Source organism: Temnothorax longispinosus, chromosome 4 (assembly GCF_030848805.1).
Source record: "Temnothorax longispinosus isolate EJ_2023e chromosome 4, Tlon_JGU_v1, whole genome shotgun sequence".
NCBI classification, from domain to species: domain Eukaryota; kingdom Metazoa; phylum Arthropoda; class Insecta; order Hymenoptera; family Formicidae; genus Temnothorax; species Temnothorax longispinosus.
This window is the reverse complement of record NC_092361.1, coordinates 11,716,159-11,730,377: the sequence shown is the minus strand read 5'-3', so window position 1 is coordinate 11,730,377 and position 14,219 is coordinate 11,716,159. Positions and strand designations below refer to the sequence as shown.

General features: G+C 40.4%; 1 long non-coding RNA gene across 1 annotated transcript; it reads right to left on the bottom strand.

Moving 5' to 3' along the window:
• Positions 1–19: 19 nt before the first annotated feature.
• Positions 20–4,786, bottom strand: LOC139811209 (uncharacterized). The gene is made up of 3 exons (XR_011731577.1): positions 3,927–4,786; positions 2,951–3,858; positions 20–2,862 (listed from the first exon to the last, which is right to left on the bottom strand). It is a non-coding gene; the product is annotated as an uncharacterized lncRNA (long non-coding RNA).
• Positions 4,787–14,219: the final 9,433 nt, after the last annotated feature.

Here is a 14,219-nt window from a genome sequence, read left to right as displayed (position 1 = left end):
TTTTATTTAGGTCTCTAAAGTCAATGCAAAGTCTAGATTTTTTGTTTTCCTCTTTTTTAAATGCCAACGTTACTGGTGCTGCAAATGGACTGTATGATTCTTCAATGAGGTGTTTCTTTAAAAGATTTGCAACTTGTTCTTCAATTTCCTTTCTATATCCTATTGTGCATCTATACGGCCTCTTGCTGCAATATTTATCAATCAATAGATCTATCCGAGCTTCATAATCTTTTACAGTACCTATGTCGTACTTATCCTTTGCAAACACCATCTTATATTCTTCTATCAGTCTTTCTATCTTTTTCTTCTTATTTATATCCAAGTGGTTTATTTTTATTTTAAATTCACTTTCTTTTATAAGTTGTGACGTTGCACCGGGTGCCCGTCACTGGGACCGGGCACGTAGACCCCCCTCGAACCTTTATACGGCGCGCGTACCCGCTTATCGTCGAGTTATCATGTTTTTCGTTTAGCTATTAGTTACAAGAGGAAGCGGTCGGGCGGCCCGAGTAGGCCGGGTGGCGCCATCCGCCGGCGCGGTGAAGCGCCTCAAAATTGTAAGAGGTCGCGAAGCGGGCCCGCCACGATCGTCACTGTTGGGCCGATCTCGAGCGTGCGTGGACGTCCGGCGAGGAGTCCTGAAGGTGTATTAAGCGAGGGCGGCAGCCCTACAAGCCCATCAAGAAGAAAGGATCGAGGACCACGAGAGTGTTGTAAACGACCTGCAATCCCGAAAGTAAGGTAACGGGGGCCAGCGGGGCGGAACGTCGAGTACCGTTTCACATATCGTATTTCGTATTTGGAGATGTGCGTAGGATCGCTTCCCGACCTACGCACTAATGTCGTGAATCCCTCGGGATTAGTGCTTAGGTCATTTTTACGGGTCTGACATATCCCGCCCGCTGCTACCCCGTGAATAGAGTAAAAAGGGGGTCCTTTTCCGCCCGACTCGACCATCCGGTGGATGATTGCGTGTGATAGCGTGTCGGCGTACGACGTGGCGGCCTTGCCACGTGTTACGATTCTTGCGAGTGTTATACGATTATGCGGATCGGCTCAACAGTCACCCTAATATTAGTTTTCGCGCTTCCGTTAATCTGAGTGTTTATTTTCGCGTTTCCGGTAGTCTTAGTGTTTTGTTAATCGTAAGTCTCGCGTCCACGGTGGCGTGAATCTCGTCCGTGCGTTCATTCTGGGGCGTATCGGCACGTAGACCCGTTAATTACCGCGCCCGGTGCTTCGAGTGTGAGGCGGCGGAGTAACGAGTCGGGGGTGTGCATTTCAGATTATTCCATTTACAGTTTCGCGTTTTCGTTAGTCTTAGAGTTGCGTTCCTTCAGGTGGAGATATCACGCGCCCCGGAGTGTATCGTGCGGAAGTATCACGCGCTCGCGGAGTGGACCGAGGAGCGAGAAGAATCGTACCCATTATACTTATATTGCGTGTACTCTTTCGTTAGTTGCGATTGCGTGTATCCTTTCGTTTGCGTGTATTATTTCGTTCGTTGGCCTATATTATCACAATTCGTGTAGGACTTAATATTAGTTCGCGCTTCCGTTAAGCTTTATTACTGCGTCCTGCGTAGTTCATTGCGGGTATTATTTCGTCGGCGTATATTATTACTTTTCGCGTATTTCATCGCGTAGATTATTCCTTGCGTGTATTATTTCGTCGGCGTATATTATTCCTTTTCGCGTATTTCCTCGCGTAGATTATTCCTTGCGTGTATTAGTTCGTCGGCGTATATTATTACGTTTCGCGCATTTCATCGCATAGATTATCCCTGGCGTGTATTACTTCGTCGGTGTATATTATTGCGCCTCGCGTACTTCATAGCGTAGATTGTTCCTTATTGCGAGTACAAGTTACACGTACGTTTTTCCGGGAATATTATTTCTGCGTCCGAGTTTATTTATAACGCGCAGACCCTTCGAAAGACCTTACGTGGTCGATGGATTGCGATTGATCGCGGCGAATACTTCGCTCGCGTCCTGCAAGTTGTAACGCAATTATCAAGCTTTCTCTTATATTATATTTTGATTTATATGCTACTTGAGTGCTTTCTTTTGTGTTTGTCTTCGCCTCACCACGGTCAAACCCCTCCGCCTTCGGCCTATGTAAGAACCACGACCCTCTACCGAAAATCCTGAGCAGTCATTGCGATCGGCCAGAGCGGGTGTATCTTGACATATGAATTAAGAGTTATATCGATAATTAGAGTTTACGTCGGATCTATGTAGAGTTCATGTAGAGTACTTTTCGCGGGTTAGAGTAAACGGTGGTGTGGCCGTATCCACACCTGGCGCCCAAAGTAGTTTCGTATCGCTTTCGAGATCCGCTCTGCCACCCGATCAGAGATTTGCTACGCGATTCCGTCCCGCCTCACGGCCCGGGGAAAATAATACAGAGAATTAGCGTCGCAATGTTCATTAAAATTCACTGAATACATCTCTATCTTATTTTATTTATAATTTGTATTGTTTACAGTTCTTATATTTATATCTCTTGCTTGTTCTATTGCTAAATTTTCATTCTGGACTAGCTTAAACTTTTTTATCATGTCTAGTCCGATAATAAAATCTTCAAAATCATCTCTTTCAACAATATGTACATCTGTCATTTTTTCAATATTAAAGATTTTTACCTTAATAGTTATTAAACCATTTGTTCTTTTCACACCATTAGCCGTTTTTAAATGTATTTTATTTATATCTTTATCTTCTATGACTCTAACTAATTTTGAATTTATTAGTGAAATCTGAGACCCTGAGTCATAGATCCCTTCTATCCGTTTCCAAGGGAACGGGCTTGGAAAAATTAGCGGGGAAAGAAGACCCTGTTGAGCTTGACTCTAGTCTGGCACTGTAAGGAGACATGAGAGGTGTAGCATAAGTGGGAGATGGCAACATCGCTGGTGAAATACCACTACTTTCATTGTTTCCTTACTTACTCGGTTAGGCGGAGCGCGTGCCCCGAGGGCTTCGTGCCCCGGCGGTCACGGTGTTCTAGAGCCAAGCGTGTCAGAGTGGCGTGAGGCCTCGCGGCCGATCGCCGTTAATACTCCCGCGTGATCCGATTCGAGGACACTGCCAGGCGGGGAGTTTGACTGGGGCGGTACATCTGTCAAAGAATAACGATGGCCCTCGCGGGGCCGTGGCGACCCACTGTCGATCGATCTCCTCTGCATCTGTTCCGCTTGCATCCCGCTGGTCACCTGAGTGGTCTAAGCACCAGTGCCGGTGCCAGAGTTTACCTTCAGCAGCACGGTGTTTGGCAAACGAACCTGAGTGGACGATGGCGACGTCGTCGATGGAAATGACGACGACGGGGAAGACGACTGTGAGATCATAGTAGTGCCAGCCTGATTCTAGTCTCTTCTATCTATCTCTATCTGTCTATCTGTCTCTCGAAGAATTTCTAGTATCTTACTCAAATAATCCTTTCTTATATCAGCTCTGTCTTTTTCTTCTATTTCTTGTAAGTATTCACCTGCAAACTGTATATTACCATCCTCATCTATATAAATTTTTTTCAACTCTTCTGTCATAGAGATCCACACTTTTCTTGACTGATGTCTTTTTTTTAAACTATTCTTTGCTTTCAAATAATTCTCTGTTTTCATTAATTCTATATGGTTGGCTATGTATCCATGGTCTCCTTGTATATAAGACATACGTCAATCCGTCTTCTGTTCTAATTGAGGTTATGGCTATCGTAGCCGACTTCTCGTCTTTTAGAGAAGCGACTATTGTAAATTCAAATTGTAATTTATCCATTATTTTACTTGACTGAAATTGTCGTTTTGTAAGATGATTTCTATTATTGAGGATTTTCCAAGAAAAAAACCAATGTGTTGCTCTGTAACAAGAGATTTAAATTTTATTTACTATGTTTTAACAATTTATGTACAATATTTACAATCTTACCTGTAACAAGAGAAACGACAATTAAAGTTTCTTTCTCCGTTACACCTCTAATTACTCTTTATTCAAACAATCTTTCTATCTCAATGATTTTGCAAGATACGCACACGTGCTTATCATTTTCTATCTCTTTCTCTATCTATCTCTCTTGGTCAGTGTTACCGACTTCGGCCTACTACCAACTACTGTAGCGCGGCGAGTTCAAATGAAGAAAGTACCTTTCTTTACATATATAAGAATATTATGACTAGAGTGATATCAGGAAACAAAGTAACAGAAAGATTCTTCACAGAGAGGGGACTAAGACAAGGGTGCCCCCTAAGCCCACTACTCTTTATATTATATTTGGCAAATGTGGAGAAATTTTTGAAGAAAAGACAAGTCGGAGAAGTTGTAATCGGCAGAATAAAAATATTTACACTCGCATATGCAGACGACCTGGCAATGTTGGCGGAGTCTGAGAAGAGTGAGAGTTGAAAACCCTGGAAAAATATTTCGAAGAAAAGAGATTAACTCTAAATGCGGGTAAGTCCAAAATACTAGTTTTCTGCAAAAAGGAAAGAAGTCAAGAAAGAAAGTGGAAATGGAAAAATGAAGAATTAGAAGAAGTAAGAAAATTTAAATATCTAGGTTTCACGTTTAAAATGAATAATAAGGACGATGCACATATAAAGGACGTAGTAAAAAGAGCGGCAGCAGCCATGGCACAGATATGGGGAATAGGAGAGAGGGGAGGAGACTTTGACAGAAGAATTATGATGTTCAATGTTATGGTGAAAAGCATCATGTTGTATGGAGTAGAAGTATGGGGATGGAGAGAATGGAAAGAAGTCGAAGCGTTACAAGAAAGGTACATAAGATGGATCTTAGGATTGGACAGGTGTACTCCAGGATAGTCAGAGAGGAGGCAACAATAGAGAAGATAAGCCTACAAGCAGGAGGGAGAGCGATAAAGTATCAAGACAGAATAAAGAACAAATCAGAAAACGTGATACTAAAAGAGTGCAGAAGAGAAATGGATAAGATAGAATGGGAAAGTACAAACTGGAGCAAAAGAATGAAAGGACTGTATGAAGCAGGAGGAACGAGCCGTTGGGAAAAAGAAGCTAAGAAAGACAAAGAAATAAATACAGTGGAAGAATGAATGGAAAAGTATAAAGAAAAGCAGCTGGAGAAAAGGAAAAATAAAATAGAAAAGTCAGTTTTGGCGAAAGAATACAAAAGGTGGAAGGGAGTAGAAAGAGCGAAATATTTGGGCCAAAAAGGAAAAGGAAAACGACTGAAGGCTCTAGCTAGATTCAGATGTTGCAACGAATGGAGAGGAAATAAATACTCATTTTCCAGTGTCAGTTGCATGCCAGACTCTACTAAAACATTTCTTTATACAAAAAACAATAAATATATAAAAGCTCAGCACTAATCAAATTCTTCCAACATAAGTGTTTTTTCGACAAGATCAAAGGCGCCGCAACGCCCATTCCAGCGAGACAGCGCAGCCAGACTCTGCATTTCATCAACAACACTATTAAAACAAGAGAAATTACTTTGTTCTAAGACTAATAAAAAATCGCTGACACTTTTGTGTCGCTACCTCTCGGATTATAACAAGGAAATATGAGAAAAGTAAAAAAAGTCCTATACTAACGACGGAAGGCGCGCGGCGCGAGCGGCAACGCGGGCTCGCGCGGCGAAAGGGTTCGGTTCGCGCCCGCTACGCGGCGCATCGCCGGTATATTCTCGCGTGATTAAGATTCAACATCGACCCCTATATCTAGGGCAGCTCGGCAGGGTTTCTACAGCGTTCTCAAGTTCGCTCATGGCGGACAGCTGACCGCCATAGCCTATAACAGCAACTTATGTTTTTGCCATGACTGCAACAGACGTCTCGTTTTTTGTCCATCAGCCATATTTTTATTTTTTGCTCTCTAAATTTCCTATACTTTCTTGAAATCTTTTGCATATTATGACTATATCCTAGCCGTGCAAGATTAGTATGGTATTTACTTTGTTCGTGTATACTTGTATTTTCGAAAAAAATTTTCTGCGTGTAACGATTCAAACCGATAGAAACCGATTGAAATTACATCTTTGAATACCAATCCGTTTCAATCGTTTTCAATCAGTGTAATCGTTATAAAATCATAACAATTCAAATCGATAGAATCCGATTGAAATTACATCCTTGAATACCAATCCGTTTCAATCGTTTTCAGTCGGTGTAATCGTTATAAATCCGTGATTTCCGGATCAAGAATCCAGATTCATGCGGATTCAAAATTTTTAATCGGATTCAATCGGTCATTTTTAGCAGGGAGATGAGGGATACCTCATGCGTTGTTTTGCAAAAAGCGTAACGGTCGAACAGGTTCGTGCATGTTCCGGCTCGTTCGGTCGTGTTAGCGAGAGAAGCCTTCGAGATCCCGTGGCATTCGGACGTGCGTCGGAGGGCTTTAGCCTTTGTAACTATTCCCGGCGTAATTCGTCTAAAACCGTGTCGTAAGTCCGTGCAATGGACTTTGCGCGTTCGATGTAAAAGTGAGGAAATATACGGTTGATATTTATCCTAAACGTATTCATTCTCCTCCTTCCTACCCGCTCGTATCCTACGTATTCTTCGCGAAAGATTAAACTCGTGTTACGTGGACGAAGCAATTCCGACCCCTCTCAAGAGGGTTAACTATCCTGACACAAATATACTACAATTCAGTAGTAACAACTTTACAGTTAAGAAGTGGGATACAACCGTCGTGTGCGGTCATTGTGGAACAGTGTCCATTGACTTTTACCGCGGCAACCCTTTGCCTTCTGTTCTTGTTAATACAACAAGATTTCACCGAGAGGTCTGATACGTCAATACTCTCGTTAGGCTTAATTAGCCGTGTAACAAAAAGTGCGAAAGATAGTTCGCATTTCCGCATCGCGCGTCTTCCGTCGTGAGTGCGCATACGTGTTCACGTTTCATATACGTGCTCGTAAGCCTAAGGGCACGTGCGCGGGAAATATTACGGTCGCGTGTTAAGTTCCGATAGAAAAACTGAACGATGGAAGCAACGAAAATCCGCGCCCGTTTAAAGAAGCTCTCCTTAGAAGCACTTCAAGAAGAGGCTCGAAACTACGGGTTAATGCTATTGGAAGATAAAACCCAGTGTATCCAAGCAATTATAAAGCATCTCGAGAGGAATGCCCCGCTTGCTGATTTCGGCACAGAGAAACGACAGAGTTCAGCCTCAAATCAAACATCGTGAACGGTGCATTCCACTAACACTGGTCTACCCGCTCAAGTAAACGAGGCAAGGTCAGTTCCGACAGGATCTTCCGACATGATGCAATTCTGTGCTGTTTTATCTCAACAGTTAAGACAAGAAAGAGAACTGATGCAGCAACAGAATCAAGAATGGATGTCCGAGCAGTCAAGACAGAATCGTGAATTGATGCAACAAATGCTGGCAATGATGAATACAAGCCCGAGAAGTAGTGCACAAGCTCCATCACCGTCATTAACGGATCAATCAGGCCGCTCATTTGTCTCGTCGGTACCACCGGCACAGGCGGTGAATCTCTTAGCATCTCAGCTATCGACTTTCGGCGGCACTGAGGATGAGGACGTTGTGTTGTGGCTCAATAAAGTGGAAAGTGTGGCACGGATTCATGGTGTGACACACGAGGTCGCGCTTTTAGCAGCAACAAGCAAATTGACCGGCAACGCTCAACGTTGGTTCGTTCAAAATACAGGAACTGTCAACCGCTCTTGGACAAGTTTTACAGAAGCAATTATAAAGAGGTTCAAACGAAGAACACTGTTGTACGTACAGATGAAGAAAATAGAAGCTCGTACGTGGAACTTCCCAAGGGAATCTTTTATGGACTACGCCATGGACAAGCTGGATTTAATGCATAGCGTGACACTTCCAGAAGTCGATAAAATCCAGTTAATAATAGATGGCATCATGAATATGGCGTTGAGGGGAATGGCGACGGCATTGGACTTGGAAGACATTGATCAATTTCTGGATCAGATGCATCGTATCACATCTTCGTGCATGCCAAAGAAGAATGTGCCCAGCAAGCCGCAAAAAGGAAAGGACTTCGTTTCGAAGAAGGACAACCAGCAGAAAGTGCCAGTAGATTCGAAGTCAGAGGCAGTGGTTAAAGACAAATTTTGTGCATATTGTAAAGTGAAAGGTCATGTGCGCGAAGACTGCTTTAAGTTAAAGCGCAAAGAGCAATCACAGTCGGTCGCACCGGCTGTCTCATCCACTACAGTTTCGGCAGTGGAAGTTGCCGATATGACGGTGTCATCGACAACGGAGAACCAATCCAAGGAAGCGTCGACAGTGGCGTGCGTAGCGGAGCCAGGAAGAACGCTCGAGATAAACGATTCCCGGATTAAGGTTGTCTCCTTAAATAATATTAAGTCTGAATTAGTGGCGTTACTAGATACCGGTAGCCCTATATCATTCATTCGTCCGTCGATTTATGAAAAGTATTTCGGTTTGTCAGATAATACGAAAAGTAATCTTAAGTCGTATAAAGCGTTGAACGATTATCCAATTCAAATAAGTGGTTCAGTTAATTCCGAAATTATATTATCTCCATTACCGGGGTTCTCAGCATCAATCGAATTAAACGTTTTGGTTAATGATTCATTCTCGGTGGACTTAGTGATCGGTATGGATTTCATAAACAGACACATGATAAAAATAGTGTATAATCCTTCCAATAGTCCGGAAAGTAGATTGCAATTATTTAAAGAAATTGCTTTTGCAGATGAGATTTCTGAATCCTCAGACTTGTTAGAAGAAAAGTTGTACTCTGTTGAGATAGATTTCGACAATAAAGTTAAGCAACAATTAATTGAAGTAATTGAAGAAGTAGATTCTGCTGAGTTACCCCCTCCCGGAGATGAATACTTAGTTAGAGTGGATCTCAAAGATCATACTGTGTTTGCGTACTCCCCTAGGCGAGTCTCATGGTCCGAAAGATTGCAATTGAGGGAGATAACCGATGATCTCCTTCGGAGAGGAATAATAAAACCGAGTACCTCCCCTTATTGCGCTCGAACCGTATTAGTCCGTAAAAAGAATGGTAAGTGGCGTTTGTGCGTGGACTTCAGGCCGCTTAATCAAAGAGTTAATAAACGAAAAGGCCCCTTCCCAGCGGTTGATGATTGTTTAGTAGATGCCGGCAAAAAAACGGTATATACGTTGATCGATCTGAAGGATGGTTTTCACCAAGTGAAAATCCACCCGGAGGATACTAAATATTTTTCGTTTGCTACATATGACGGCCAATACGAGTACGTCTATCTGCCTTTTGGTTATAGTGAATCCCACGCGAATTTTACGATCGATTGAGGAATCTTCCTGATTTAAAAACATTAATTCGTTTACGTAAAATCATAATGTATATGGACGATATTTTTATAGCCACCAATACGATTGAAGAAAACTTAGAAATAATTAAACGAGTGCTCATGGAGTTAAAACGATACCGTTTTCAGATTAATTTTGATAAATGTCAATTTCTAAAGTTAAAAATTGAGTTCTTGGGATACATTATATCAGCCGATGGCGTAACTCTTAGCGAAAGGCATACGGAAATTATTCGAAAGTTTCCTATCCCGAAGAAACTCTTAGATATCCAACGATTTTTGGGTTTAACCAATTATTTCAGAAGGTTCATACAAGATTATGCTTCCAAGGCGAAGCCCTTGACCAATCTTTTACGTAAATCCGAAAGATTCGTTTTTGATGAAGATTGTAGACAAGCTTTCGAGAATTTGAAAAATGATTTAATTTCCTATCCGGTATTAAGACTTTATGACATGAATGCTGAAACACAGTTGCATACCGATGCAAGTCATATAGCAATAGCTGCAATTTTAATGCAAAAACAAGATAATGGTGTATTCGCTCCAGTGGCTTATTTTAGCCATGCGACAAATAAAGCCGAAGCTAATTACCATAGCTTCGAGCTGGAAATGTTAGCTATTGTAAAAGCCATAGAAAGGTTTCATATTTACATTTATGGATTAAAGTTCACGGTGGTAACAGATTGTCAAGCATTAGTATATGCAGTAAATAAAGCACACTTAAACCCAAGAATTGCTCGATGGACATTGCGCATACAAAACTATGATTTCCAAATTGTTCATCGCGCTGGCGAAAAGATGGCACACGTGGATGCCCTTAGTCGCATAGTGGCGTATGTTGATTCAATGCCAATTGAAAGAGAGCTTGAGTACAAGCAATTAGCGGATGTTAAGCTTAAAAGCATAGCCGAGGAATTAGAATTTGCGGAAAACAACAAGTTTGAACTTATTGAAGGGTTAGTTTATAAAAAAGATACTGACAAACCACGCTTTGTGATACCAGAGTCGATGGTTAATAATGTAATACGCATTCACCATGATGACATGGCGCACTGTGGTATTGAAAAAACGGTTCAGAGTATTTTGGCCAATTATTGGTTCCCGTCTTTGCGGAAAAGAGTTCGGGATTACATTGAAAATTGTCTAGTGTGTTTAATGTCAAACTTATCAGTAAATTCTCGTGAAGGTGAATTACAAGTAACAGATGTTCCTTCAGCTCCTTTTCAGATTTTGCATACGGATCATTACGGTCCTTTAATAGAAGCAACCGGAGGTTATAAACATATCCTTTTGATAGTAGACGCATATACGCGATTCACCTGGTTATTCCCAGTCAAGACTACAAATTCAAAGGAGACAATAAAACATTTCGATAATTTATTTCAGATGTTTGGTAACCCCGATCAGGTTGTGTCTGACAAGAGGAACGGCTTTTACTTCACATGAATTTTCCGAATTCTTAAATTCAAAAAATATAAAGCATCGTAAAGTAGCGGTGGCTGCCCCTTGGGCAAACGGTTTAGTGGAAAGGGTGAATAAATTTTTAAAATCTTCTCTAAGAAAATTAGTTGAAGACCCTCGTAAATGGAAGGACAGCTTGAGCACAGTCCAGTACGTGATTAATAATACACATCACTCGTCACTTAAAAGTTCTCCCTCGAAACTACTCCTAGGGTATGACCAGCGGAGTCATGCAGATGCCAAATTAGTAGAGTATCTCAATCAGCTGGCAAAAATTGAGTTTAATTTGGAAGCTTATCGCGATTCGGTGCGCGAAGCTGCATTAGATTCTACCGAAACCATTAAAAATTATAATAAATTATATTATGACAAATCACATAAGAAACCGACCGAATACAATCCAGGCGACTTGGTGATGATACGCGATACAACTGTTAAACCTGGCGAGGACAAAAAACTAAAACCTTCGTACAAGGGTCCTTATCGAATTGCAAAAGCACTAAATAAAAATCGTTATGTGGTAGAAAATGTTCCCGGTTTTAATATTACATCACGTCCTTATAATTCAATATTGTCACCAGATCGTCTGAAACCATGGATTAAAGCGATTAATCCCGATGATCCTACGGAAATGACAAATGTTCCGACCCACGATTAAATTTAAATGCGTTAAAATTAGTATAAGATTATATTGCGTTTCGTCTTTGAACGATTTATATATTTTATGTTCCAAAGTTTAATAATTATAACTTGTTTCTTTTACAGTGCAATGAATGTAATAAAATAAAAGTGCAAATTTAATCATTTAAGTGTTGCGAAATCAGTTACGTATTTCAGAGATTAAGAAACATTGTATTACATTCGGGTCGAATGTCATTCAGGCTGGCCGAACTGTAAGAAACGAATATGCGTTTAATTTTCCCGGCAACTGGCGCCGCCTGTCGCATGCGAGCGCTGCGGTAACCTTACCCGCGTGAGGCGTTAGTGTATAAGCGAGCCAATGGCGTTAGCGAACGGTTGTGATTGGGCGAGCGAGATGAGGGATACCTCATGCGTTGTTTTGCAAAAAGCGTAACGGTCAAACAGGTTCGTGCATGTTCTGGCTCGTTCGGTCGTGTTAGCGAGAGAAGCCTTCGAGATCCCGTGGCATTCGGACGTGCGTCGGAGGGCTTTAGCCTTTGTAACTATTCCCGGCGTAATTCGTCTAAAACCGTGTCGTAAGTCCGTGCAATGGACTTTGCGCGTTCGATGTAAAAGTGAGGAAATATACGGTTGATATTTATCCTAAACGTATTCATTCTCCTCCTTCCTACCCGCTCGTATCCTACGTATTCTTCGCGAAAGATTAAACTTGTGTTACGTGGACGAAGCAATTCCGACCCCTCTCAAGAGGGTTAACTATCCTGACACAAATATACTACAATTCAGTAGTAACAACTTTACAATATATATATAGGTACTTAGTATATTATCATGTGTGATCATGTAAAAGTATATTTATAAGGTTACAGATAATCATATATGAATATATACTCTACAATGGATCTGTATATCCATATAAATTTGTATAATTGTTATAAATATTCTTCTAGTATATTATTTTACATGACAATATCAAATTAATATGAGATATATTATTTCTAGTTTCAGTTTACACAATTGCGTTTTAAGTCCGACAAAGTCCATATTGGTACGCAGTGCTAATTTAAAAAACTGTAACATGTATTTAATAATAATTGATATTGTGAAATATTATTAAGCATCAAGATCCACTTCGATTGAAAACGGCAGCTCTCATTGCTTATGTTATTTTAAGTTTTTTTTTCTAATTTTGCATAAGATACTTAATTTTTTTAATTGACATATTAATTTTTATTAAACATTTTTGTAAACAATGAAATTATCTAATAATTCGTGAAAAAAACTGTTATATAATATATATTATAGTTGTTATAAACAAATATATTAATCGTATTATTTTGCAAACATACCTTATAATTTAAATTGAAAATAATATAATCGTATATGAAATTATATTGTCATATAAGATTATATATGATCAGATCAGAATAGATCAGATCAGATCAGAGATATTGCATCTCAAAATATCCGACAAATAGCATTCGATGTGATCTGTTTCTCGTATTTAAAATTTGACAAACAGTGTTATAAGAACGGCATCAAAAGACACGATACTGTCTCGCGCTATTCTCGCGCGACGCTGTCTCGGGAGCGACACAATTTTGTATCAATTATATCGTGAAGTCCAATCTTATAATAAAGTGGCACGCTTAAAAAATAACATTTGAAAATATATAACAATTTTCTAAAACTTATTTAAATATATATGTCCTTATATATATCCAATCCAATCCAATGGCGCAACAGTCCGAGTCGGACCTAGGCCTCCCTCAAAATCATATGCTTGTGGTGCGCACGCAGATTATTGTACACAAGCATATGGGACCTACAGTTTAATGCCGAATCTGAACGATAAGGTACAGGGGGTTTCGAGGCAAGGGATACTCCCGACGGGCTGCCATTCCGTCGAGGAAGAGACAAGCGATTTTATTTATTTTGGTTCTCCCAGGACTGGATTCGAACCTGAGATCTTTGGTTTAGCAGACCAGTGCGCTGTCTGTTACGCCACGCTCGCTCTCTGTCCTTATATATAATCTTATATAATCATATATGACCATATAAACTCTTATCAGGCCAAAATTCATATATGATCATATAAGATCGCTCCTTATATGATCATATAAGACATTATGAGATATTTTTTCCCGGGAATCTTTAAGGGGATCCTATAGCGAAGGCCGAACTTCCTCGACGTCGGTAATGTCAACATTTCTAATCCTGTTTTCTATGTTATATATCTATATCTGTCCTTGTCTAACGAGAGGCATCTGTCTTTGTTCGATTGCTGCGCCATCTCTCGCTACACGCAATACTGCTTATCCTATCAACCTGAATGTGCTTTTGCTTAATAAAACTTCATTTTACAAAATCTTTTTTTCTAGACGTTGAATCTTAGTTTTATTTACACGATATTATTCCTACATGTTGTCCTTACGTCGCCTTGGTGTCATTATATCATATCATACTATTATATAAAACCCGACTGTTTGTCTGTCCGTCCGTCCGTCCGTCTGTCCGCGAACTACTCATTCGTTAGTGGACCGAATTTTTATCAAGGGTACATGAAATAGGGGTAGAATTTCCCGGGGAGTGCCTTAAAGTGTATAGTTTATTGCTACCGATTTTCTGGAAACCGATTTTTTTAATTTTTTGGGAAATAATTGATTGAATCTCAAAGAATTATACATGAAGTAGGGGTAAAATTTCCCGAGGAGTGCTATAAAGTGTACTATTTTTTGTTACCGATCTTTTTGGAAACCGGTTCCAAATGACTGAATGTCAAAGAATTGTACATAAAGTAGGGGTTGAATTTCCCGGGGAGT